The sequence below is a fragment of the Geotrypetes seraphini genome, chromosome 2 (assembly GCF_902459505.1).
Source record: "Geotrypetes seraphini chromosome 2, aGeoSer1.1, whole genome shotgun sequence".
NCBI classification, from domain to species: domain Eukaryota; kingdom Metazoa; phylum Chordata; class Amphibia; order Gymnophiona; family Dermophiidae; genus Geotrypetes; species Geotrypetes seraphini.
In genome coordinates, this window is record NC_047085.1 from 237,459,275 (window position 1) to 237,484,735 (window position 25,461).

The window sequence follows — 25,461 nt, forward strand, 5'->3', positions numbered from 1 at the left end:
GATGGATAAGTGCAACCCTAGTTTGAAGCAGCAGCAAACCAGGGTGATCATTAAACTCTAATTGGACATAGGGAATGTACAGCAGGTGTAGGTTTTTCCTCTTTTGCTGCTATTAAGAATATAAGGGAAAGGGATTGGGACTTGTATACTGCCTTTTTGTAGTTTTACAACCACACTCAAAGTGGTTTACACACAGGTACTTCAAGCATTTGAAGAATAGCCATACTGGGTCAGACAAGGTCCATCTAGCCTGGTATCCTCTTTCCAATAGTGGCCAATCCAGGTCACAAGTACTTTGCAGAAACCCAAATCATAGTTCTGACTTCTTTAGTCTTTCCTAACATGAGAGGAGGTCCATTCCCTTTACCAGTTTGGTCGCTCTTCTTTGAACTTTTTCTAATTCTGCTATATCTTTTTAGAGATATGGCAACCAGAATTGAATGCAATACTTAAGGTGAGGTCACACCATGGAGCGATATAATAGCATTATAATATTCTCAGGCTTATTTACCTTCCCTTTCCCAATAATTCCTAGCATCCTGTTTGCTTTTATTGGCCACCGCCACACACTGGACAGAAGATTTCAGCGTATTGTCTACACCTAAATCTTTTTCTTGGGTGCTGACTCCTAAGGATGGACCCTAGCATCTGGTAACTACGATTTGAATTATTCTTCCCAATGAGAATCACTTTGCATTTTGTCCACATTTAAATTTCATCTGCCATCTTCCTGTAATTTTTCACAGCATGTGTTTTCACAACTTTAGTGTCATTTGCAAATTTAATCACCTCAGTTGTGTGGAATGCACTGGCTGTTGAGGTTTAGGGAACTCCCAGTGTTCTGTAGTTTAGGAAATATGTGAAGACAATTTTATGAAAGCTTTTCCTTGAAAGTTATTTCTTGATTTTATGATTTCATATTTTGATTTTATTGTGTATGTTGTATTGTACCCCGTGCAGAACTGTAGGATGTTATGGGTAATACATTTTTAAATAAGACGCTAAGAAATTTAAGTTGCACTAACAAACCTCCCCCTCCCCCACTTTTTACTATACTGCGATAGCGGTTTTTAGCGCAGGGAGCTGTGCTGAATTCTCCACGCTGCTCCCAACGCTCATAGAGTTCCTATGAGCTATTGATGTTTTTTCAATGTTTTTCCTACTTGGACCAGTCCATTCCCATACTTGACCACCTTAGGTTTTAGGATTTGATCCATGTTTTTGCATTAGGACTTTCAGGGACCACTGAGGAAGACAGGGTCGTCGAAACACAGACCGTGTTGGGTCTTTAGTCCCCATTCTTTGGGGTCCTTGACATTTCTTCATGTGGATTAATTGACTGTATTTTTAATAAAGACCTGCATCTTGGACATCGTCGTCTCCATAGTGTTTTTGTTTTTGTGGTGCAAGCATTTATACCAGCTTATAGAAGGCGTTGGTGCTCACACCCAAAGGTAGGTGTGGCAAGTGCACCAAAGTACTATTCTGTAAAAGGAGTTCTGTGTGTAGTGCCCTTTACAGAATTCTATCTTAGCACAGCCCACAATAGCGCCTAACTATGGGTATCTTTTATTGAATCTTGTCCCATGTGCACCACATGAAGGCATAATTAAATTAAAATGAAACGGATGCATGTGAAAAACCTTAGAGGAGCTGTGTTTTTGTGAAGGATTACAGTAGAAAATCCAGAGTAAGGACAAGACCCTCAAATTTCAAATTTTCCATAACCACCTATCGGTCGTAGTTTTAGAGTAGGGATTCTTAACTTTGTTTTGTTCCCACACTCTTGTCACCGATCATTGAAACCCCCATACCCCTTTCCTAAAATACATATCCACTGCTAACTACATAGGTCGCCAACCCAGGGATGAGCAATCACAGTCTCTGAGGGCCATAACTCCAAGAATTCCACATGAATATTATGTTTGAGATCTGCTTGCTTACAATGGAAGCAGTACGTGTAAATCACTCTCATGCGTATTCATTGTGGAAAGTTGGGAAAACTGACTGGGTTGTAGCCTTCAAAGACCGTAATTGCCCTTCCCTCTGCTGATAGCCACTAACAATGCTAACTGCTAACATGTCACTAAAATTACAGTAGTACCATTGGCGGGGAGAGTGTGGCGCAGTGGTTAAAGCTACAGCCTCAGCACCCTGCGGTTGTGGGTTCAAACCCACGCTGCTCCTTGTGACCCTGGGCAAGTCACTTAATCCCCCCATTGCCCAAAGTACGTTAGATAGATTGTGAGCCCGCCGGGACAGACAGGGAAAACTGCTTACCTGAATAAATGCATGTAAACCATTCTGAGCTCCCCTGGGAGAACTATAGAAAATTGAATAAATAAATAAATGAATAGTGTGGGGGGCGCACTGCCCGGGTGCTGTCTTGGTGGGGGCACCAGCACCTCTCCTCCTCTCCACCCCCTGTTCCTTCTCCGCCCCTCCCCGCCACGTACATGCCTTCCCTCCCCCATATTTCTAACTCTTCGTCGGCACAAGTAGCATTGTGGGACCAGGAAGTGATGTCAGAAGGAGAGCTGAGGCTGGCACGGGCAGCAGGTTGGCGATGGTGCTTGTGCTGGTGAAGTTAAAGAGGTGAGGGGGAAGGGGTGTGTGTGTGGGAGTAGAAGAGGGCGAGGGGGGCACTACAGCCCTGGGTGCTTCCCACCCTCACAATGCCACCAAGTAGTACACAGTTATATCAGTAAATATAGGGTTGCCAGATTTTTCTTTTGGAAAACCGGACCCCCTAGCCCCATCCCCACCCCCAGGCCCGCTTAGTTCCTTCCATCCCCGCTTTAATCCCCGCCCCCACTGCCTGCTCTTGTCGGGCAGGGAGGACGTCCGCACATGCCAGGTTTTGGAAAGCCGTCTGGAGGAGGACATGTCCGGGGAAATCCAGACACCTGGTAACCCTAAGTAAATGTCCTTAGTCTAGAAAATTTTAATAAACTGCCTCTAATTTCAAGACCCTTCTCTCCACCCTGTTTGGTTAAGAACCCCACCCTGCCCCCTTGCTGTAGGAGAGGGCAGTCCGTGCTACAAGTGGCTTATTAAAGCCCTCCTTTTCACAGCAAACCACATTTTACAGCGGCCATGAAGGAAGTCTGGCAGTGAGGCCTGTTCTGTGCTTCTCCTACGGATTAAAACCTTGTTCCCTCACAGGACTCATTGGCAGTGGAGCAGGGTAGCTTATACCATTTATGGCTACTCAACCTCAGTCCTTCCAACATGTTTCTGCATTTACAGCTTTCAGTGAGGAAGGTGGGTGTCCTACTTCTTTTTTTTCTCTCTCTCTCTCTCTCTCTTTAAATTGTTGAAGCAGTCCAAGAAATGAACACTCCAGGCTTGACTGTAACGCACCACAAAGAGCTTCACTAACTCCAGTTGCAGTGTTGCCAAAATACTGTAACAACAGAGCCCACCACCAGCAATTCCCCCTCCCCCATCTGTTTCCAACTGCCGCTCACTGCTCGAAGGTTAAAGACAAACAGAGAGAGTTCCAAGCCCATGCTGCTCACGCCCTCTCTGCAAAGAAACAGGCACATCTGGAAGTACTTATCAAAATAAGTATCTGAATATATGTAAACCACTTTGAATGTGGAACCACAAAGAGGCAGTATACAAGTTCCGTCACCTTTCTCTTTCCCCTTCCCTTTAGCTTACCTACATTGTCCACATCCTGTGCAGAGTGACAATGCGCAACTGCGGCACATCCCTACAAAGGTCAAAACTAGGATATCTAATACTCTAGCCACGAACTACCTAAATTTGGAAGGAACCAATATTCAGTTCAGAAAACCAGCAGCAAAGACAGAAATTCCTGAATTTGAAATACAGAATGGAGAGAGGGAACGTGTTAGGACACAGAAGCGAGAGAGGGGGGCATAAACTTGGGACAGGCTGGAAAGGAGGGAGGTAGCACTAACGGGACACAGAAGGGAGGGAGGGGGCATGAACTTGGAACATAGGATGGAAGGATGAGGGAAAGAGATGCTGAGGTGGGGGAGGAAATAGAAAGGGAGAATTGTTAAGCATGGGTGTGAGTGAGAGGGAAAGAAATGGTGTGCATAGGGAAAGGAAGAAAGAGGAGAATTATTGGACATGGTGATGGAAGAGGAGTGAGGTATAGAGAGATAAGAGGGTGAAATGTTGGATGTGGTGGTGGAGAGGAAACAGTGGGACAGATGGAAATGGATGCACAAGGGAGGAATGTTGGACATGATGGAGGGAATGGAGGAAGAGATGTGGCATGGAGCTGGAGAGGGTGATAGAAGCAGAAATGTTCGACATGGGGCTGGTGGGCAGGGGCGAAAGATGCTGCACACAGTCCGGGGGATAAGAGAGGGAGAAATATTGGATGTGGCAGTAGAGGGAGACAAGGATGCTAAATGCTCTGATGCTGCTCCAACGCTCATAAGAATCCTATGAGTGTCAGAGCAGCGTTGGAGAAACCTCTACCACAGCTTAGTTAAAAAAAAAAAAAGGGGGGGGGGGTTGTGTTGTGTTATGGGATCCTCAGGCAGCAGGAATGTTTGCTGCTGATATCAACCAGCGCACTTAAGACCAGGTGAGACATCAGAGTGAATAAATACAGACCAGCTTTTCCTCATTCATGATTGAAAACCCTAATAAAATGAAACAAAAACACAGATGAGTTTTCAAAATATTTATTTCAGGGGTTTTTTGGGGTTATTTTTTTTTTTTTTTACAGTACAATCCAAACCATATCTTCATATATTCTGTGATTTCTTTCGCAATACGCCTCTCAGACTAAACTGGCCTGGCTTCACAGGACATGATTCGCTTTCCCTCTAGAAGAGACAGGCTGTGGAATTTTAAGGCAGACAGAAAGCGGACCGCTGGGCGCGATGGACCTCTGGTCTGACCCAATGGAGGCAACTTCTTATGTTCTTAATACTTTTGCATATTTTAGCTTTATAAGGAGGTCTGGGAAGGGAATATACATTGACACAATTATGTTAGTAAAAGATCTTTCATTCCTCCTTCCATTTGAACTTGTTATTGCTTTATTTTTTTTATTCTTTATTTTTTTTTATTTCAATTATTTATCAATTTTAAACATACAATATAAAGATTAATCTTGTACAGCAGGGGTGTCAAACTCAATCACATAAGGGGCCGAAATCTGAAAAAAAGGCTAAGTCACGGGACATATTTTTAATTAAGATACTTAGGGGTCCTTTTATTAACTGATTTAGCGTACGCTAAATGTGCACCTTAATAAAAGAACCCCTAAGTGACTAAGGCTTAGTCTTAGCAGAAATATAGGGTTACAACGTCTCCAACCCCACACTGGCTCTGTGGTGTAAAAAAATAAATATTGTAATCGCAAAACAGAAAATAAAATTATTTTTTCTACCTTATGTTGGTCCCTGGCTCTGGTTGTCTTCTGATAACTCGCTTGCCAGGGTCTCCTGCCCATTTGTTGTTATTTTCTTTCTCTGTGCTAACCATCCATCTTCCATTTCTGTCCTCCCCTTCCATTTCCCTTCCCTCCCTCGGAGGTCTGGCATCTTTCCTTTTTTTGTGTGTCCATATCCACAGCTGCAGCAATGGACTCCATCATCCCCAGATCCACCATCTGTCCTTTTCTCAACTACCCTTTCATCCAACATCTCTCACTCCTTCCCTACTACCCCAGGGTACACCATCTCTCCATTTCTCTTCCCAACTACTCTCCTATCCAGTATCTCTATCACCCCCGCCACACCATCCCTTGTGTCCAACTTCTCTCCCTTTCTGTTCCTTCCCTCCCTCCATCCCATTGCCCACCATCTCTCTTCCTCGCCTCTGTTTTATTTCTTACCCACCACACCCTCTCCTCAGTCCGGCATATGCACATCTGGACCCCTCCTCCTCTCCCTCTGGGTACTTCTAAACCAGGGCCCGCCCCCGTCCTGAAGGCCTACATGTTTTCCCTCCCTTCTTCTTCCCGGTCTCACCTTCAAATTTGGCCCGCCGTTCCTACCCTCCCTCCATCCTGGCTTATTGATCTCCTCTGGCTCGCCGGCATGAACCGCTGCCACTGCCGCTGCTGCTCTTCATTCGTGTCTGCCTTCGCCTGGTCTCCTCTTCAAAGCAGCCTGCTGAGGATCGCCGGCCGGCTGTAGTGAACCTCGCAGGCCGCTGTCGACCTCGGTAGCACGTTGCCTCTGACGCGCTCCCGCCCCTCTTCTGACGTACGGGGTTGCATCAGAGGGAACGTGCTACCGAGGTCGACAGCGGCCTGCGAGGTTCGCTACAGCCGGCCGGCGATCCTCAGCTGCTTTGAAGGGGAGGCCAGGCGAAGGCAGACGCGAGTGAAGAGAAGCAGCAGCAGCAGCAGCGGCAGTGGCAGCGATTTGTGCTGGGCCAGATTTAGTATAAAGATGAAAATGTCTGGCGGGCCAGATTTAGCCCACGGGCCAGAGTCTGACATGTCTGTTGTACAGAAAAGAAAGTATGACCAAAGAACAAATAATACAAAATCTATAGCAAAAACCAGAAAATATATAAGCAAATCCATCTCAAGTCCACATAATGGTTGACATCCTTGATTACTAGAATGAAGAAAAAGAAGCATACAGTAGTCTTAGGAAAACTAAGGGGTCCTTTTACTAAGGTGCGCTAGACAATTTAGTACGCGCTAAAGCGTCCATAGAATATAATGGACACATTAGCGTTTAACGCACACTAGTATTTAGCACACCTTAGTAAAAGGACCCCTAAGTTCCAAAATCTGAACCAGAATCTAATCTCTAAGAGTTCAAAAAATTCAAACGCCTTCGAGACGTTTTAAAGACCGAAATGCAGTTAAGTGCGAATGCTTTATTTTATTTTTTTTATTTAAAAATTTGTATACCGCCTATAATCTAGGGCAGGGGTGTCCAACCTGCGGCCCCGTGAAGTATTTTGTGTGGCCCCGGTCGAGGGCGATGCAGTGTTTTAATCTTCTGCCCCCGGGTGTTTACCGTCTTGCCGGCTCCCTCCTCTGTCTTGCTGCAGCGTTTGCGCGGCCCCCCAGAAAATTTTTTTTCAGCCAATGCGGCCCAGGGAAGCCAAAAGGTTGGACATCCCTGATCTAGGGGCTCCTTTTATCAAGCTGTGCTAGCGGGGTTAGCGTGCGTGACTTTTCATCACGTGCCAACCCCCCGCGCTGACCAAAAAACTACCGCCTGCTCAAGGCAGGCGTTAGCGGCTAGCGCAGCCGGTGGTTTAACGCGCGCTATTACACGCGTTAAACCGCAAGCGCGGCTTGATAAAAGGAGCCCTAAGCGGTTTCCATAAAATTAACAGACATAATTTAAGCATAAAATTTAAAATGAACAAACTTTCATTCACTCCTGACTGAAATTATAACTTCACTCACTCTCAGCAAACAACCAATTCACAACCTAGTTCCCACAAACAGTTTATCCACAACATGGATGAACAAAAACTGTCTACCTGCTGACTCCAAAAACCAATACAGAAACTATTTTCAATAAGGGACAGACTGCACCTGAGCTGGTAGTATTGCTGTACAACTTTTCTTTCCCTCTGAGACGACAGGCGCTCTAGAAAAATGCTTGTGCCGAAAGACATGACAAATTGACCACTTCATGTTACAAGATTTGGCCGCACTGTAATCTATAAACATGTGAAAGAACATTTCAATCTTGGAAGGTCAAAAGGATGGCAAATGCTATTTTCCCAAAATCAAATTGTGAACGGTGCAGTTATTACCTTGTACTTCGTATGCGCTAATGTGACTGCCGCCTGCTTGTTGCCTCAGAACTGTAACTGAAGCTGAGCGATTCTCCAGAGGAAGAGCCATTCAATCTCTCTGCGAGATCCAAGCCAAGGCAAATAAGGTGGTTTAACAACGTTATAAATACAGTACAAAATATATGCTTGGCAGGTTGCCTGTGGCAGCCAAGAATTTATAGCTAGTGGATCATGGAAGGCAGTTTTCTTGGATGCCTGTTGCCGTCTTCTCAGGGATAGCTCCTCCCTGAGCAGCACAGTTTTCCTGTCAGTGGACGATGTCAGAGGAACAAGATCAAGAAAAAAGATCCTTCCTTGATGAAGAGCGAGCGACCAAAATTGCTAGAATGACACTCTGTTCAAAAAATACAACTATATCCCAAAAAATCAAGATGAACAATAATTATTGTGTAAAGGGAGAGTCCTCAGTTTTCACAAGTTACGCCAGGTAACCTGTAAGGCAAAGTTGTCACATTGTATACCTGGACTTACTCCCATCGTGCCAATCAAAGTGAAAATTATAATGTGTAATAACGTACAAAGAACAAAAAATAATTTTGATCACCGTCTTCTCTGCCTACACTACCAAAGCCCTGGTTTTCTTTCCATTGACATCTTTTGTTACTTCAACATAGTTGTCTTTTATTTATTTTTGTTTATTTTTATACATATTCATGTCGGGGTGGGTGGAAGGGGATATCTTTTTGGTTTATTTCTGGATTAAATTGTTGGATGGGAGGGGAAGGATATTTTTATTCTGCATTGTTATTGATGGAATTTAAGTGCTTACGTTGATTATTAATGTTTGTATAATTCCTGGCATTTTGTATTAGTTTTGAAAATTAATAAAGATTTAAAAAAATAATAATAATTTTGGCCCTTCTGTTCAGCACAAATCAGTGTTCAATGTTCAAGCCTTTAATTGTGCTTTTAACTGAGAAAGAGAGGGGGCAACCAGGGAATTTCTTCCTCATGACCTGGAAGATGAGCAATGGCATGGAAATCATCTTCCATAAAAACAAGTGGGGAGTGGGATAGACCCTTGCGTACTCGTTCTTTTGCGACTGCTCTGAGAGCTTTGCTTTTCACCTTGATTGGCTGCTCTGAATTGTGCCCACAGTACACAGTGTATTTACAGCATTTGCAGTGACATCTAGTGGACAGACTGACATATTATACCCCTGAGGCTGGCCGCCTCTCTGGAGGCCAAAACACGGACCATGTCGGGTCATTGGGGTCATTGCTCACAAGACTTTTATCTTGGACTTTTTAAGCGATTTTAGATGTATTGTGTTTTCATATGTATTATATTTCAAAGTTGATTTGCATAAATAAAGAGTATCTAATCCAGGTTGACGCAGTCTATCCCACTCCCCACTTGTTTTTGTGGTATTTGACTTCGCATGGGGCATGGGGGTTTCTTTCCCTTTTTGTGGAAATCATCTTCCCATATATATCCCATGTCTGAAAAAAAAAAAAAAAAAAGGAAGAAGGATGGGTGGAGAAAGAAGGACATAACGCGGCACTGAAGAAGGACAGAAGATGACTGCCATTCTTTCGGCAGGGAGAGGAAAGAAGATGAGCACTTGCGGTGGTGGTGGGGCTGCAGAACCAAAAAAGAGGGCTGGAGGGAAAAAGAGATGAAAAAAAAGGGCTTCAAGAGAGGTCACCGCTGCCATCATCTCTGCCCCCAAATCACATGCATACAGTACAAGTCACTGCAGGAGTACCAGCAAGTGAGGATATTTGGAGCAGGGGGGGAGGGGGGAGACACTAGTATACTTGAATCTGAAATTCCATGCTTTGTTATAAACTGCTAAAATTGGAATTTGGGTGCACGATCTAGATGCATCTTGAATTCCTATATGTTTCTCTAGGAGCCCTGACATTCCTGCTCTTAAGATATTTGCAGCATTGTTTCACCTATACATCTGAAGATATATATTATTATTTTCTTTTGCCTCTTGTAGTTAATATTGCAAATAAACAAGTCTTTTTGCATGAGGGTGGTATGCCGCTTACCTTCCCCCTTCTCTTTCTCCAAACCTCCTCTTCTTGATCTAGTGACAGCTTGACCACCTGGGAAGACTAGGCAGTTGCCTGGAGCGGCAGCTTTGAGAGGGGTGAAAGGACAGCAATAGGCAATTATACAGTTATGACGAGAGCACAGCAGAGACGTCTGTTGATTCTACCAGGAATACTACTTGTTGAACTTTTCACTTGGAAAGTTTTCAGTTTCCAGAATAGGAGATGTGTAATACTGCTTGTAACTAACAGTGGTAAGAGGAAACATCCACTGAATGGAAAACTGTGGATATAAATATTGAGCCCCATCCTAGTAGCCTTGTCTTTGGATCCAGATCCCCAGCCACTATTGCTAGGTGACCAAGCTTGACTTTATTCTTCCTAATAGTAATCCATCTGATTAAGAGACGAGGGTCTTTGTTCAACACAGCCATGGAATGAAAGAACAAGCACCAGAGTGTGGCGCAGTGGTTAAAGCTATAGCCTTAGCACCCTGAGGTTGTGGGTTCAAACCTATGTTGCTCCTTGTGACCCTGGGCAAGTCACTTAATCCCCTGCATTGTGATCTACATTAGATCACAGTTCTTCAACCGCCAGTCCGCGGACCGGTGTCGGTCCGCAGAAAATTTCTGCCGGTCCGCGCAGGACCGGCGAGATGAACGCCGTTAAATTTTCTGCCCTTGTGGTGTTCTGAAATCTTCTGTTCCTCCAAGCCTCGGGCGATCAAGACAGGCTGCCGACGTCGGGCATTCCCTCTGTGAGTCTCGCCTATGCGGAAACAGGAAGTTGAAACAAAATAGGCGGGACTCAAGAGAGGGAAGGTCCCGACGTGGGTAGCCTATCTTTATCGCTGCCCCGGCCGAGTCGCCGAAGAGGGCCGCGGGGAAAGTGCAGGCAGAGAGGAGATGGTCAGCGTGCGCGGGGAGGTCAGCGTTTCGATTGGGGCCATCAGCAGCGTTTGTGCTGAGAGTCTGCCCACGTGCAGGATGCGGCGAGTAGGGGCCTCCGGCTTGTCTTGGGCAGCAGGGCCTGCGGTGCAAAGCTGTTTTTTTTTTTTTGGGAGGGGGTCGCGAATATGCAGGGAGCCTTCAACAGTGGCTGTCTCCTCTCCTAGCAGCTCTGTACTTCCAGGGCAGTGATTCACTTTGGCAACTTCCCCTTTCCTCAGAGGCGGCAACGGACCCAAGGCTGCCTAAGGAAATCACTGCTGCAGGCAAGTACTGAGAGCTGCTGGAAGGAGAGGAAGCCACTGTTGGAGGCTGGGAAGCTGATGGATAAAAGGGAGAGCTGCTACTGCACCTGGAGGGAGGTAGAAAGAGAGATGCTGCTGGGAGGGGAAGAGAGAAAGGGATAGGAAGAGAGCTACTGTTGGATAGGGGGGAGGAGGGAAGGGAGAAGGAAAAAAAAGGAAGGAAACAGCTGGCAGGGAGATTAGAGGAGGGAAAGGGGAGAGACAGGAATGAGAAAGTAGAGAGAGATTGATGCTGGAAAGGGGGTCAGCAGAGAAATGAGAGAGGGATAAAGATGCTAGATCTGGTGTAGGAGAGATAAAAATGAAGAAAGCAGTGAAGCTGCAATGAATGATGTAAAAAGGAGAGAGGAGGCACAGGCTGGATGGAAGGAGGAGAGGCCAGACAGTGGATGGAACGGGCAGACGCTGGAAGGAAGAGTGGAAAGAAGATGAAAGCAGAGACCACGAAAGGTAGAAAAAAAAAATCATTTTATTTCTATTTTGTCATTACAATATGTCATATTTGAAATATATATCCTGCTTGAGACATAACTGGGGACTGAAAAGCCTAACACTATTCCTATCATGTGTGATTGCAGTATTCTGTTAGCATGATATTTCTGTGTAGCATTCTGTAATAATTTGGCTTGTTCAGTTTTCTTGATAGAGGGGATATAATGTGAAGGGGAGGGGAGACAGGGGTTTTGTTGGTCCTTGCTCTGAATATTTATATTTATAAAATGACAATTGTACAGAATATTGTTTCTTTTTATACTTTAATAAAATACGTTCAATATAAAATCATAACTGAGGCTTGTGCAGATGGGATCAGATGGTTTGTGGGGATCGAGCTTGCGGAGATGTGGCGAAAATGTGTTTTTTATTTCGGTCTTAGTAGTTTGCCGGTCCACAAAATAATTATTTTATTTCTGCCAGTCCACGGGTGTAAAAAGGTTGAAGAACACTGCATTAGATAGCTTGTGAGCCTGCTGGGACAGACAGGGGAAATGCTTGAGCACCTGAATAAATTCGGGTAAACCATTCTGAGTTCTCCTGGGAAAACAGCATAGAAAAGTGAATAAATAGTGTGAAATGTTTCAGCCTCTGATAACCAGAGCAGGTATTGTGACATCATAATGCCTCATTCCATCATAATGCCTAAGAGGCAACCTCGTTAGTGATGTCACAATGGCTTGATTGTCCTATACTTGGCTGGATAGATTGTGAGCCCACCGGGACAGAGAGGGAAAATGCTTGAGTACCTGATTGTAAAAACCGCTTAGATATCCTTGATAGGCGGTATATAAAATCCTAATTAAAAAAAAAAAAATAATAAAATAAAATACTTTTGCTACATTTTGATTTCTAGAGTGGCACAGTGGTTACAGCTACAGCCTCAGCACCCTGAGGTTGTGGGTTCAAACCTATGTTGCTCCTTGTGACCCTGGGCAAGTCACTTAATCCCCCATATTGCCCTAGGTACATTAGATAGATTGCCTGCTGGGACAGACAGGGAAAAATGTTTAATTACCTGAATAAATTCATGTGAACCATTCTGAGCACCCCTGGGAGAATGTTATAGAAAATTGAATAAATAAAAATAAATCAGCTGCTACACTTTTCTCAGCGCAAACTGGAATGATGAACCATCCATCTATCATAGACCTGAAGAGAGGGAGCAAGAGTAACAAGAGCAAGTAGGAATTAGAGAATGACACGGTGGCGGTTTACCCGCGGCCACCGCATTTTAGCCGCGGGTCACCGCCGAAAACGGGGAAGAAAACTAGCAGTCGCTGCGGCGACGGGGACAAGGCCATTCACCGCCCGCGGGGCGGTGAATGGGTCTTGTCCCCGCAGTGAGGCATGAAGGATCGCGCGGTCCCCGCAGCTCACACCCGCCTGCCCAATCGATTCTAGTGTTTAGCCAGCTCTCTCCCTTCTCCTCACCTTAGTTTGTAGATTTTCTTTTTCGGCGACCCGCACGCTATCAAAGAGCCGCTGCTGCTCAGTTTCGATCTTCTGCTCTGACGCAACCGGAAACAGGAAGTTGCAGCAGAGCAAAAGATTGAACACTGAGCAGCCGCGCGTGTGCGGCTCTTTGGGAAAGCGTGCAGGTCGCTGAAAAAGAAAGCCTGCAAATTAAGGTGAGGAGAAGGGAGAGAACTGGCTAAACACTAGGATCGATTGGGCAGGCGGGTGGGGGCTGCGAGGACCGTGCGATCACCCGTGTTCCCGGCTCAGACTGTAAGGAGGGAGTGAAAGGGAAAATGATTCTGGGCCAAGGTGATGAAAACGGAAAGAAAAACCCACAGCAGGAAAGAAAGGGAAGGACAGGCAGGTGAGCCAGATGCTAGAAGCAGGGGGGGGGGGGAAGAAAGAGGGAAAAAAGCTAGATGGGGTTGAAAAGAAGAGACACACTGGTATGGAAGAGGAAGATAGGGGAAATCTGGACACAGGAAGGTAACAGAAAGAGGGGAAATTATGTGCATGGGGCATAGGGACATAGACAAAAAGGGGACATGCCATGGGGATGGTATATGGACACAGGGGGGGGCAATGGCAGATACATAGGGGAGATATTAGAAAAGTATATAAAATCGTACCCGTTTGAGGCTTTTATGTATGCAGCGGTGACGGTGACGGGGCGGTGAATGGGGTGGCAGTGGCGGTGACGGGGCGGTGAAGGGAATGACGGTGACGGGGCGGTGCAGAGGATGGTGAGACGGGGACGGGGCGGTGACGGGGACCAATTTTTTCACCGTGTCATTCTCTAGTAGGAATCATTGAGAGGTCCAAGGAGAAATACCCACAGGGCAGAGATACTCAGTGGCAGTGAGCCTACTGGGGAAGGGGCACCTATAAAGGCTTTGAACATGCAGATTTAAGGAGCCTTAAGAGGATGTACTGGTAACCATTTAACAGCAACCCAAGAGTCTGAATCACTTGTGTGTTTTTATCACATAGGTCAATATCACTTATATTCCACGCCTAACTATGCAGATCCAAATGAACATGCATTAATTAAGATATCTCCTCTTCAATCCCAACAGAATGAAAAAGACAATACACAAAGGACACATACAGAACTACCCACAATTAAACAAACATCATAAAATGATACTGCTGGCCAGTGGCGTAGCGAGGGTGAGAGGCGCCTGGGGTGGTGGAGCCCCTCCCCCACCCTTGTCTCTGCCCCCCACCTGCTTCTTCCCCAATCCCGCCTGCCATGTGCTCCCCCCCTTCCTTTCCCTTCCCCCAGTACCTCGAGTTGTTCACCACTGCGAGCAACAAGAACTCTCCCTGTGACATCACTTCCTATGCGCAGCACCCGGAAGTGACATCAGCGGGAGAGACGACGCGGTCGCGAGGAGCACATTGAAGTTGCTGCTTGCGGCGGTGAGCACCTAGAGGTACGGGGAAGGGAAAGGTGGGCACGCACGTGGTGAGGGGGGGAGTGGGAAGAGGCGGGTGCAGAGAGGAGGAGGGATGCCAGCACCCCCACCAACATGGCGCCCAGGGCAGACCACCCCCCCCTTACTACACCATTGCTGCTGGCTGTGCACAGACCTAAATTGACATATGAGAATTAAGACACCTACAGCCAAGAGGCGCCCATATTTAAAGAAAGTAATCTACTCAGCTCAGGTTCTTTTTTTTTTGTAAATCTTTATTAGTTTTCAATTATTAACAGTGCAATACAGTGAATTTAAACATAAACAAATCAAACAAAAGCACTTTAAATATCAAATATTTCAACAACAAACATTTTCACCCCCCTCCTCCCCTTAACTAATGAAAATAAAAGCACATGTATAATTTCAATAAAATAGATATAACGAATAATAATTATAATGTTTTCCCATCTCCCTCCCTCCCACCCTGGATGTATAAGGAGGACAGATAAAAAGAAAAGGTACATGACAACTATTGTGACTCCACGCCCTTTCAAATGCACTACTATATCCTAAAATTTCAGCATTCATTCATTCTCAGGGTTCTTGAGCAAATGCTTGAATTCCAAAGAGAACCGCAGTCCATCCTTCTTCAGCAGAGGACTCTTGCTATGGTTGAGCTAGGTAGAGATTAAAAATAGGAGGACCACCAAATGATTGTTGCTGTTATCCGGGTCTCGCCGTGTCTGGGTAAGTAGAACCGACGTTCCAGTCATCGTGCTGTGGTTTTCTTCAGGGTAGACCTCAAACACCCAAGGCACTACTTGTTGATTTTTCGTGCTCTTACTGGGGTGATGCGTTCATCATCGGTCTTGGTAAAGTGACGTGTGCAAATTGATTTATTTTTAATTCATTTTTAACAGGCTCTATGAAAATATAAATATAAAGTGCTTATGGATATACTGTAGAGGCAGAGAAAAGTGAGAAAGATTAAAAAAAAAAAATAAAAAAGATCAGTGTCAGATGGATATAAAGAAGGAAAGGAAGAAGGTGGACCTGGAAGAGAATTTAGGAGATGCTAGACACAAGACCAAGACCGATGATGAACACATCACCCCAGTAAGGGCACGAAAAATCAACAAGTAGTGCCTTGGGTGTTTGAGGTCTGGTAATTAAATCAACCGGATATAAGTTTGTTCTCCAATATATGTAAATTAGTTTATTGAACAAATTTGATTTTTTTTCCTTACTTCAGTCGGTTTTCTTCAGGGTAGCCACAGCATGATGGCTGAAACATCGGTTCTACCTACCTAGACGTGGCGAGACCCAAACAACAGCAGTAACCATGACGCCAGCCGCGGAAGCCTAAGAGAACGGGCCACCAAATGTTAATGAGTGAAGACTATAGGACTGTAGTCCAAATAAGGGCTGGTTCTGTTTGATTTGAAGGTCAGAGAAGCAAACATAGACTTAGTTTGCTCATTTAATTGGGGGGGGGGGAAAGGGTATGGTGGGGCACATTAGCATATCTATTTGCATACATACATCTCATTCATTATGGTTAATAATTAAAAAAAGAGACAAAACAAAATGAATAGGAAGCCAGTATATCAAAACAGTGAAGATTCTATATATTATGGTATATATAATTTTTAAAACCTGAAAATTAGTGGAAAATTTCTCTCATTTTATTCCCTCTCACATGAACTAGCAAGGGGAGAACACACTTCCCTGACCCCCTTCCCTAGACTGACCCCACCACCTTCACCCTTTCTCCCTTCCTCCTTACCAAGCACTTCTCTCCTTCCCCCAGTGTTGACCTCAGAAATACACAGTCTCTAGATGTAGATACGCAGTACTGGGGAGACAAAATAGGTAACATTAATAGTAAGTAGTTTTATACCTTCCAGAGTAAAGTCTTCAGATCGGATAGTCCTTTGTATTCCAGACCCCCACCTTATTCAAAATAGGGAACCACAAAAAACAAGCAGACAAAAAACTGAAATGGAGATCCCCCCATCCCCTCCACCAAAGAAAGCAGTGCAATTCTGGCAAAAGAAACACAAATACATTTTCTCCTGTATTCTGTTAAAATACAAACAGTGATAAGATCTACATTTCTCAAAACAAACATATTTCAGTCCTTAAAAAGAGTTAAATTACACATTTTTTCTACTTTTGTTGTCTGGGCACTTTTCTAATTGAGTTAGGCCCAATCTTTTCCACTTTTTGTGTCTAGCTTCCCTAAATTCTCTTCCAGGTCCACCTTCTTCTTTTCCTTCTTTATATATATATATATATATATATATAGAAACGCCATCTACTTAAATCTATCAAAAAAAAGTATTCTAAGACTCCAGCTAATCCAGAATACTGCAGCCAAACTGATCTTCTCAAAACGCAAGTCTGACCATGCCTCCCCACTCCTTGCCAAACTTCATTGGCTCCCAATAATCTCCAGAATCCATTTCAAATGTTCCTGCCTGGCTTTCAAGATCATTCACGGAATCCTGCCTCCTCTTATCCCACTGTCTTTCAACTCCTCCAGTCCTGACTCCTCTAGAACTGCCCAAAGGCTTAAACTAGCCTTCCCCTCTCCACGCGGCATCCACTATTCAGGCAAACTGGGAAAATCCCTTCTCTTCAAAATCACAGGTCTTTGGAACGACCTCACCACCCCGCTGCGGAACCTGAGCTCCCTTCAGTTATTCCGCAAACAACTGAAAACCTGGCTTTTCAGCAAATTGTAGCTCTATCCTTCCCCCCTTTCTCTCCCCCCTTCTACACATAAGTTCATGTAATCCTTTTTCTTCTTCTCTACCCACTATTTTAAGTTCTTGTAAACCGTGTCGAGCTCCATTCTCATGGAGATGATGCGGTATATAAACTTAAGGTTTAGATTAGATTAGATTAGATTATAACCATCTGACACTGATCTTTCTTTTTTATGTTTCTCACTTTTCTCTGCCTCTATATCCACATATATATGATTTGTAATCCTCATTATTTTTCATTTCACTTCTCATAAGAACATGAGAACAGCCATTCTGGGTCAGAGCAAAGATCCATCTAGCCCAATATACTGTTTTCACAGTGGCCAATCCAGGTCACAAGCACCCGGCAGAAACCCAAACAGTAGCAATATTCCATGCTACCGATCCCAGGGCAAGCAGTGGCTTCTTCCATGTCTGTCTTAATAGTAGACTATAGACTTTTTCCTCCAGAAACTTGTCCAAGCCCTTTTTTTAACCCATCTATGTTAACCGCTTTTACCATATCCTCTGGTCAGTGGCGTACCAAGGTGGCGGGCGGGAGGGGCGGTCCGCCCCGGGTACCAAGCCCTGAGGGGGTGCTCCCGGTCCGGTCCAGTTCCCCCCCCTGCGCCGGGTGTCGCGTCTGGAAACAGCCTGCAGCAAGATCGCGATGCCAGAGATCTTTGCCTGCTTCGACTGTTTCCTCCGCCACGGTCCTGCCCCTCCTCTGATGTCAGAGGAGGGGCGGGACCGCGGCGGAGGAAACAGCCGAAGCAGGCAAAGATCTCTGGCATCGCGCGATCTTGTTGCAGGCTGTTTCCCCAGGGCAGTAGCGTACCAAGGGGGGCGAGGGGGAGGTCCATCCCGGGTGCCGCCTTAGGGGGGGGGGTGCACAGCTGGCCCGGTCCCTATCGCGCTCCTACCCTCCCAGCGAAAGCAGCATCGGCGCCATTATCGAAAAAGGTAATGGCGCCAGGCCTTGGAGCACCAAGGCAGACCGCTTCTCCCCCCTCCCAGCCGAAACCCCGCTGACCATCCTATATCTCCTCCCCCAAGTAAACCTTTCCGACCCTCCCAGCGAAAGCAGCAAACCTCCCTCCAGTAGCGTCGGCTTTATCCTCCCTCTGCCGCATCACTGATGACGTCATCAGTAACGCGGCAGAGGGAGGAGAAAGCCGCGAAGGAGGTTTGCTGCTCTCGCTGGGAAGGTCGGAAAGGTTCACGGGGGGGGGGAGATAGGAGGGTCAGCGGGGGTTCGGCTGGGAGGGGGGAGAAGCGGACTGCCTCGGTGCTCCATTACCTTCTTCGGGCAGCAGCAGCGTTTACAATTCGCTGCTGTTGCCGGCTTCAGGCCTTGTTCTCTGCCTGGTCCTGCCTACTTCCAGTTTTCATGAAGACAGGACCCGACAGAGAGGAAGGCCTGAAGCGGGCAACAGCAGTGAATTGTGAATGCTGCTGCTGCCCGATGAAGTTCAGGACATCAGGACATCGGGGAAGGAGCAGGAAGAAATCGGCTGCTGGCTTGGGGGTGAGGGTAGGGAAAGAATCGTGGAAGTGGAGAAATCGGCATGATGGCTTTGTGCGGGCTAGGGGGAGAGAGAAAGAAAGGAAAAAATAAAGAGGGGGGGGGCCAGGGGGAGAGAGAAAGAAAGGCAGAAAGAAAGAGGGGGACCAAGGGGAGAGAAAGAAAGGCAGAAATAAAGAGGGGGGCCAGGAGGAGAGAGAAAGAAAGGCAGAAATAAAGAGGGGAGCCAGGGGGAGAGAGAAAGAAGAAGGACCAGAAGGACCAGAGACTCATGAAATCACCAGACAAAAAAGTAGGAAAAATGATTTTATTTTCAACTTAGTGATCAAAATGTGTCCGTTTTGAAAATTTATATCTGCTGTCTATATTTTGCACTATGGCCCCCTTTTACTAAACCGCAATAGAGTTTTTTAGCGCAGGGAGCCTATGAGCGTCGAGAGCAGCGTGGGGCATTCAGCGCAGCTCCCTACGCTAAAAACCGCTATCGCAGTTTAGTAAAAAGGGAGGGGGAATATTTGTCTATTTTTGTATAGTTGTTACTGAGGTGACATTGCATAAAGTCATCTGCCTTGACCTCTTTGAAAACCCGCGGAATATAAATGATAATTAACATTTTCTCTGCGTACAGCGTGCTTTGTGTTTTTAAAATTTTATTGTTGGTAGATCATTTTGACTTGGCCACAAAGGTAAGGGGGAGGGAGGGAGGGGAACTGCTGAAAGACATCTAGTAATCCTTGCAGGCTTGACTGCAGGGAATTATTTTTGTAAAATCATGTTTTGTTATGTGACTGGCATTATCTAGACTTTAATTTCTATGAATGAATAGAATGAAAATGATATAAAATTACTTGCTTGTTTTTATGTGCGTGCGCTGAAGGAAAGTGGAGAGAGAGTGGGCTGAGGATGCTGAAGGGAAATGGGGAAGAGAGTGGGGAGAAGACGCTGATTTATAAATTGACAATTGTACAGAATATTGTTTCTTTTTATACTTTAATATAAACAATTCAAGGCTTGTGTGGATGGAATCAGGTGGTTTGCGGGGATGGGGACCGAGCTTACGGGGATTAGTCCAATAAAATGGTATTTTTTTATTTCTCATTATTTGTTTTATTTTTATTTGTTAATTTATAAAGTGGTGATTGTTATGTATCAGTTTTTTCAAATTTACATCTACTGTCTTTATATTTTGCACTGTATTAGAGGACATGTGTTACTGTTTTTTGTGGTGTTGCATTGTATCCAGGGTCTGGTTTCTTGGCGGATCAGTTTAACTTTTGTCTACATATTTCTATTTTTAGTTTGTGATTATTCCATTTTGGGCGAGGGTGTATCTCTGTTCTGTGTGTTCTGAAAAAGACATAGTTTTCAGTTGGCATTGACTACAGGACCAATTGACTGTGCGGGATCTGGCTTGTTTAGTTTTACAATGTATGTGTTGGTGTTCTAGTGCTCACTGCAATGTTTAAGATGCAGCCTTTTCCTAGGTACACTCTTGTGGTGCGATATGTAGATTGGTACTAAAAATCATATTTTTCATATAGATGGGGGGGGGTGTCAAAAAATGATGGGCCCCGGGTGCCACATACCCTAGGTACGCCACTGCCTCTGGTAACTTCTTTTGGACAGACTTACTTCCATAGGACTGACAGACCGCTCTTGACTGGTTCACATCATTCTTCGCAAACCGAACCTCCAGAGTGCTTATGGGACAATCCACATCAGACTGCCACAAACAAGATTATGCTATACTGCAAAGATCTATTCTCTCCTCTCTTCTTTTTAATATTTTCACATCCCCTCTTCTAAAAATTGCACAATTAATAGGCTTCACTGTTTATACCTTTGCCGATGACATCCAGCTGATACACCCAATCGATCTTATGGACCCAAAAGATATTCAGACTATCAATGACAAACTTGAAAGGTTTTCCAATGGCTCACTAGCAATATGTTATTCGTATACTATACACTTCTAAATCAAAAGGGATGATCTTCTCTTGGAATAATAATGAACACCCGGTCTCCCCTATCTGCCTTAAATCTATTCCTCTTCAATTCTCTAACTTTATTAAGATTCTCGGGGTCATTATTGATGATAAACTAACACTTTATCAGTAAATCAGCTCGGTGGTGAAAAAATGTTTTTATAAATTAAGAATGATCAGATCAATCTCCAGTCTTCTAGAACCATCTTCTCTTAACATTCTATTGCATTCCCTGATAATCTCACAACTTGATTACTGCAACTCATTGTATCAAGGAATAACCCAAAAAGAACTAAGAAGACTCTAAATCATCCAAAATACAGCCATTAAATTAATACACAAAGCAAAAACAGATGATCATGTCACGCCTCTTGTAATTAAATCACATTGGCTTTCAATAACCCATAGAATCACTTATAAAATCTTACTACTCACATTCAGAACGAAAATCTTAAATTCTCCAGGATTCATTGACAGGTTAATTATTCCATATTGCTCTCCCAGAACTCTCTGATCTAGTAATCAACATCTCCTAAATATCCCTTCTTTACATCACCTCTTCTATGATATAACCAGGAAAAAGATTTTCTCAGTCACAGTTACAACTCTTTGGAACTCTCTACCTCTATATCTACGGGAAGAGACCTATACCATTAAATTTAAAACATTCTTATTTAAGGATGCATATGACTTGTAACTCTCCCACTCAAATAACAATGAAGGAAGAACATACCCCCCCTACTGTACTGACCTTATATGTTCTATTATCCTATCACAAAACGTATTTCACCCCCTTCCCCATACGTGTCGATGCATTTTGTCACTGTTAATGTCATAGTTATGTCACCCTAATGATTTTAAAATTTTATAATCTAGGGGGCTCATAATTGAAACGGAAATACGTCTAAAAGCCGGCCTAAATCGGCACTTAGATGATCAGTGAGACAGGTTGTCCAAGTGCCGATAATTCAGGGTTTAGACATATTTAAAAATGAGCTAGGCCTTCACAGTGCTGATGAATGACCAGAGCTAAAAGGGGTGTTTCATGAGGAGTGTCGAGGGTGGGATGTGGGCCATCCTAGACTTAGTCGTACTTGGACGTTGTGACTTAGGCCATCTAAAACCAAGTCTTAAGTAACAAGAATGTATCCAAAGTGACCAGATAAGCACTGCAGACACAAAGTACAGACCCCCACACATTGCCCCAGTGATCACTGCCCCCCCCCGCCTAAAAATCGTAATAACAACTTTACATATCTGCCTCCAGAACATCAGCACCTGGCAGCCTGGCATAGGAAAGCCTAGTAGAGCCGCACAGAGGTAGCTTAAATGGTCTTGGGGGTGGGTTAGTGAACCACTCTAATCACTGCATTCATGGTGAAAAATGTGCACCCACCAAAAGTCCCCCTAACCCTTTTGTACTGCCATATAAGTGGCCCCTGCAACCATAAGGGCTATTGAGATGGTAGATAGGTGGGTCTAGTAGATTCTAGGGGTGTTTGGGTGGTTCACCATGACCTATAAGGGAGCTGTAGTGAAATATTTATGTAGGACCCTTTTTGTAAAGTTTACAGCAGTGCCCTGTAAGGTACCACACTACTCTGGTGCCATGTCTGGGTGTCCAGTCCACCACTTTTCTGGCCCCTCCCACACCCAAAAGGTCTTTTTCTAGGCATTTGTGACTTGGACGAATTTATGGACAAAAATGGGGTATAAAGATGGACGACTTAGCGGTCTGGACGATCAGACGGCTGGACGTACAGTTAGACGATTGTCCAAAAAAAAAAATATGTGGGACGTATTTTTCGAAAAAGGACCTTTTCCCGGGTCCGACTTTGGGTGACTTGCAACTTAGGCCCAAAACGGACTTAGACATTTCTATTGATTATGCCCCTCCACGTTTGTACACCACTTAGATAACTTGTTAAGCGGTATATCAAATTTTAAATAAAACTTGAAACTTGAAAAGTTGAAATTTGATTGTTTGAGTGAAAAAAAATTTCCTATTGGTTTTAAATGTATTTCCCTGTAACTTCATTGAGTATCCCCTAGATTTTATAATTTTTGATGGAGTAAAAAATTGATTCACTTGTACCCATTCTACTGTACACTACTCAGGATTTTGTAGACTTTTTTTTTTTTAATTGAAAATATTTTTACATTGTTACATCACAAAGTAAAGATATAGATACAAATACAATAAAGAAAATACTCCACACAATCCAAACAAGAAAATCCATCTAGCCTGCAAAAATGGAAGAAAGCGTGTATTCATTTTAGGCTAAAAAAAAAATTGAAAGGAAACAATTAGGGGGAAATGAGAAACCCCCTCCCCCTTACAATTAGTGCTATTTTATTTTAGTACCCCATTTTTAATTGAAAAGTGACTAGAAACAGATCAGATTTTTCTCCCCTGAAGAAATGATTCTAACTGTAGCGGGTCCCAGAAAATATACCTCCTCTTTTACTAAGGTGCGCTAACTGATTAGCGTGCGCTAATCAAATTAACACACGCTAAACGCTAACGCATCCATAGACTAACATGCACGCGTTAGCATTTAGTGCACGCTAAATCGATTAGCACACCTTAGTAAAGAGAGCCATAATCTTTGTCTTGCATATGTATCAAACACTTGCAAGGGAACTTTAAAAAGAAAGTTGCTCCCCCCTCAACAGCTTTAGGTCTTAAAGCCCCAAAGGCTTTCCTCCTAAGCTGTGTAGGTTTAGCAACATCGGGAAAGATCAGAACTTTATCTTCACAAAATTTCCTCTCTCTATTTCTAAAATAGTTTCATAATTAAAACCTTATCTAGTTCATTCAGACACGTAACTAAAAGAGTAGCACGTGTCTGAATTGAATCTTGTGAAAGCTCCCAAAATTTTGTTAAATTTAAGTCTGTAGTAGTTAACTGATCCATTCCCTCTTCTAAAGGTAATTTTTTCTTTTGAGGAATGTAATAATAATTTGAAAACATAATTGTTTCCGCATTTGTCATCCCCAATATTCCCTTGAGATAACAGATGGAAAACTGACAAAATGTAAATTCCTACCCCTTGCTTGATTTTCCATCATCTCCATCTTATAATGAATATTCAGTGAATCTTTACTAGATTCTATTGAAAACGCTTGCAGATTCACTGCCTATTTATCCACCATTATTAAGCGTTTATCTAGGTTCCTAATGCTGGGGTCAACATTCACTAACTTTTCAACTACTTACTTGGAAAAGTCTGTATCTGATTCATTGCACTTTTCTGCATGGCTTCCATCCTTGAATTTAAAGTCCACAAGTCTTTTAAGGTAACTTAAAAAAGATGGAGAAAGAGAGGCAATAGGATATGAGGCATATAAAAATGGCCTGGAGGCAAGGGAATGAAGGAGAGACAGGGACAGGAATAGAAAATTTGGGAAAAAGACAGAAGAGGTATTGAGATTCCTAAGGAGGGGATGAGAGGGAGATGGGAAAAGCTGGTAAGTAGCTGAGAAAAACACAGAAAACAGAGGGTAGGGTTAATAGGGTTAATTAATAGGGTTAATAGGGTTAATTTTCATCCAAACCCTCAAACTTACTTACAGATTCAGTAAATATTTGTGGAATTTTTAATTATACAATCTCCGAAGGCGTTTGAGGTGTGGAGGCATCCAATGAAGCAGCTTGTAAGCCATTCTCTGGCACCAAGCGCCCTGGAGGTTTTGGAGGGAGGGGAAGGGTATGATCTGGTGAGCTTAATGAAGCACCTGAAATTGATTCATATCTGTCCATGGATTTCGATCTATCAAGCCAGGTCAATTGTTTATCCATAGGACCAGATGTTACTGGGATAGAAACCCTAGATTTACCTTTATGTTTCCCCATATAATATCACTATATTTGCTATATAATTTTTCATAAAACTAATCTTCATATACTGTATTGTTGCTCTTCTAACTCCTCGTCGCTCCAAAGGGGTACCTAAGGGGCTTGACCTGCCTTTCAGGGTACGCTCCTAGCGAAGGTGTCCGCTCGTGTGCCTGTTGGTAAGTAGGCACTCCAGTATTAAAGGAGCTCTCAGAAGAGTCAGCATTAAAGGCAATCTGTGGCAATTATAGGAGTTTCCACTCCCCAGCAAGCTGCACTTTCCAGAAAACGCTTCCTCCCAGGATTTTGTAGACTTCAATTATATCTTCCCTCAGCCATTTCTTCTCTAAGCTGAAAAGCCCTAACCTCTTTAATCTTTCTTCATAGACTTTCCACTTCTTTGAACCTTTTCTAATTCTGCTGTATCTTTTTTGAGATACTGCGATCGGAATTGAACTCAGTACTGAAGGTGAGGTCACACCATGGAGGCATCATAATATTCTTAGTCTTATTAACCATCTCTTTTCTAATAATTCCTAGCATCCTGTTTGTTTTTTTGGCCGCTACCGCACATTGGGCAGAAGGTTTCTTGGATGCTAGCATCTGGTAAATATGATTTGTGTTATTCTTCCCAATGTGCATCACTTTGCATTTGTCCGCATTAAGTTTTATTTGCCATTTGGATGCTCAGTCTTCCAATTTCCTAAGGTCTTCCTGCAATTTCTCACAGTCCTCATGTGTTTTGACAACTTTGAATAATTTTGTGTCATCTACAAATTTAATCACCTCACTTGTTCCAGTTTCCAGATCATTTATAACGATGTTAAATAGCAACGATCCCAGTACAGATCCCCGCAGCACTCCACTATTCACCCTCCCCCCATTGAGAAAAATGGCCCTATTAACCCTACCCTCTGTTTTCTGTGTTTTTCTCAGCTACTTACCAGCTTTTCCCATCTCCC

At 44.0% G+C, this 25,461-nt stretch overlaps 1 protein-coding gene and 1 long non-coding RNA gene across 2 annotated transcripts in view; one reads left to right on the forward strand and one right to left on the reverse strand.

Moving 5' to 3' along the window:
- Nucleotides 1-25,461, forward strand: part of FBXL7 (F-box and leucine rich repeat protein 7) — a 501,276-nt gene that overhangs the window by 266,334 nt on the left and 209,481 nt on the right. The gene's annotated exons all lie outside the window — the stretch shown is intronic.
- Nucleotides 4,751-8,004, reverse strand: LOC117356005. Its single transcript, XR_004538507.1, has 3 exons — nucleotides 7,729-8,004; nucleotides 7,505-7,632; nucleotides 4,751-4,950 (listed from the first exon to the last, which is right to left on the reverse strand). It is a non-coding gene; the product is annotated as an uncharacterized LOC117356005 (long non-coding RNA).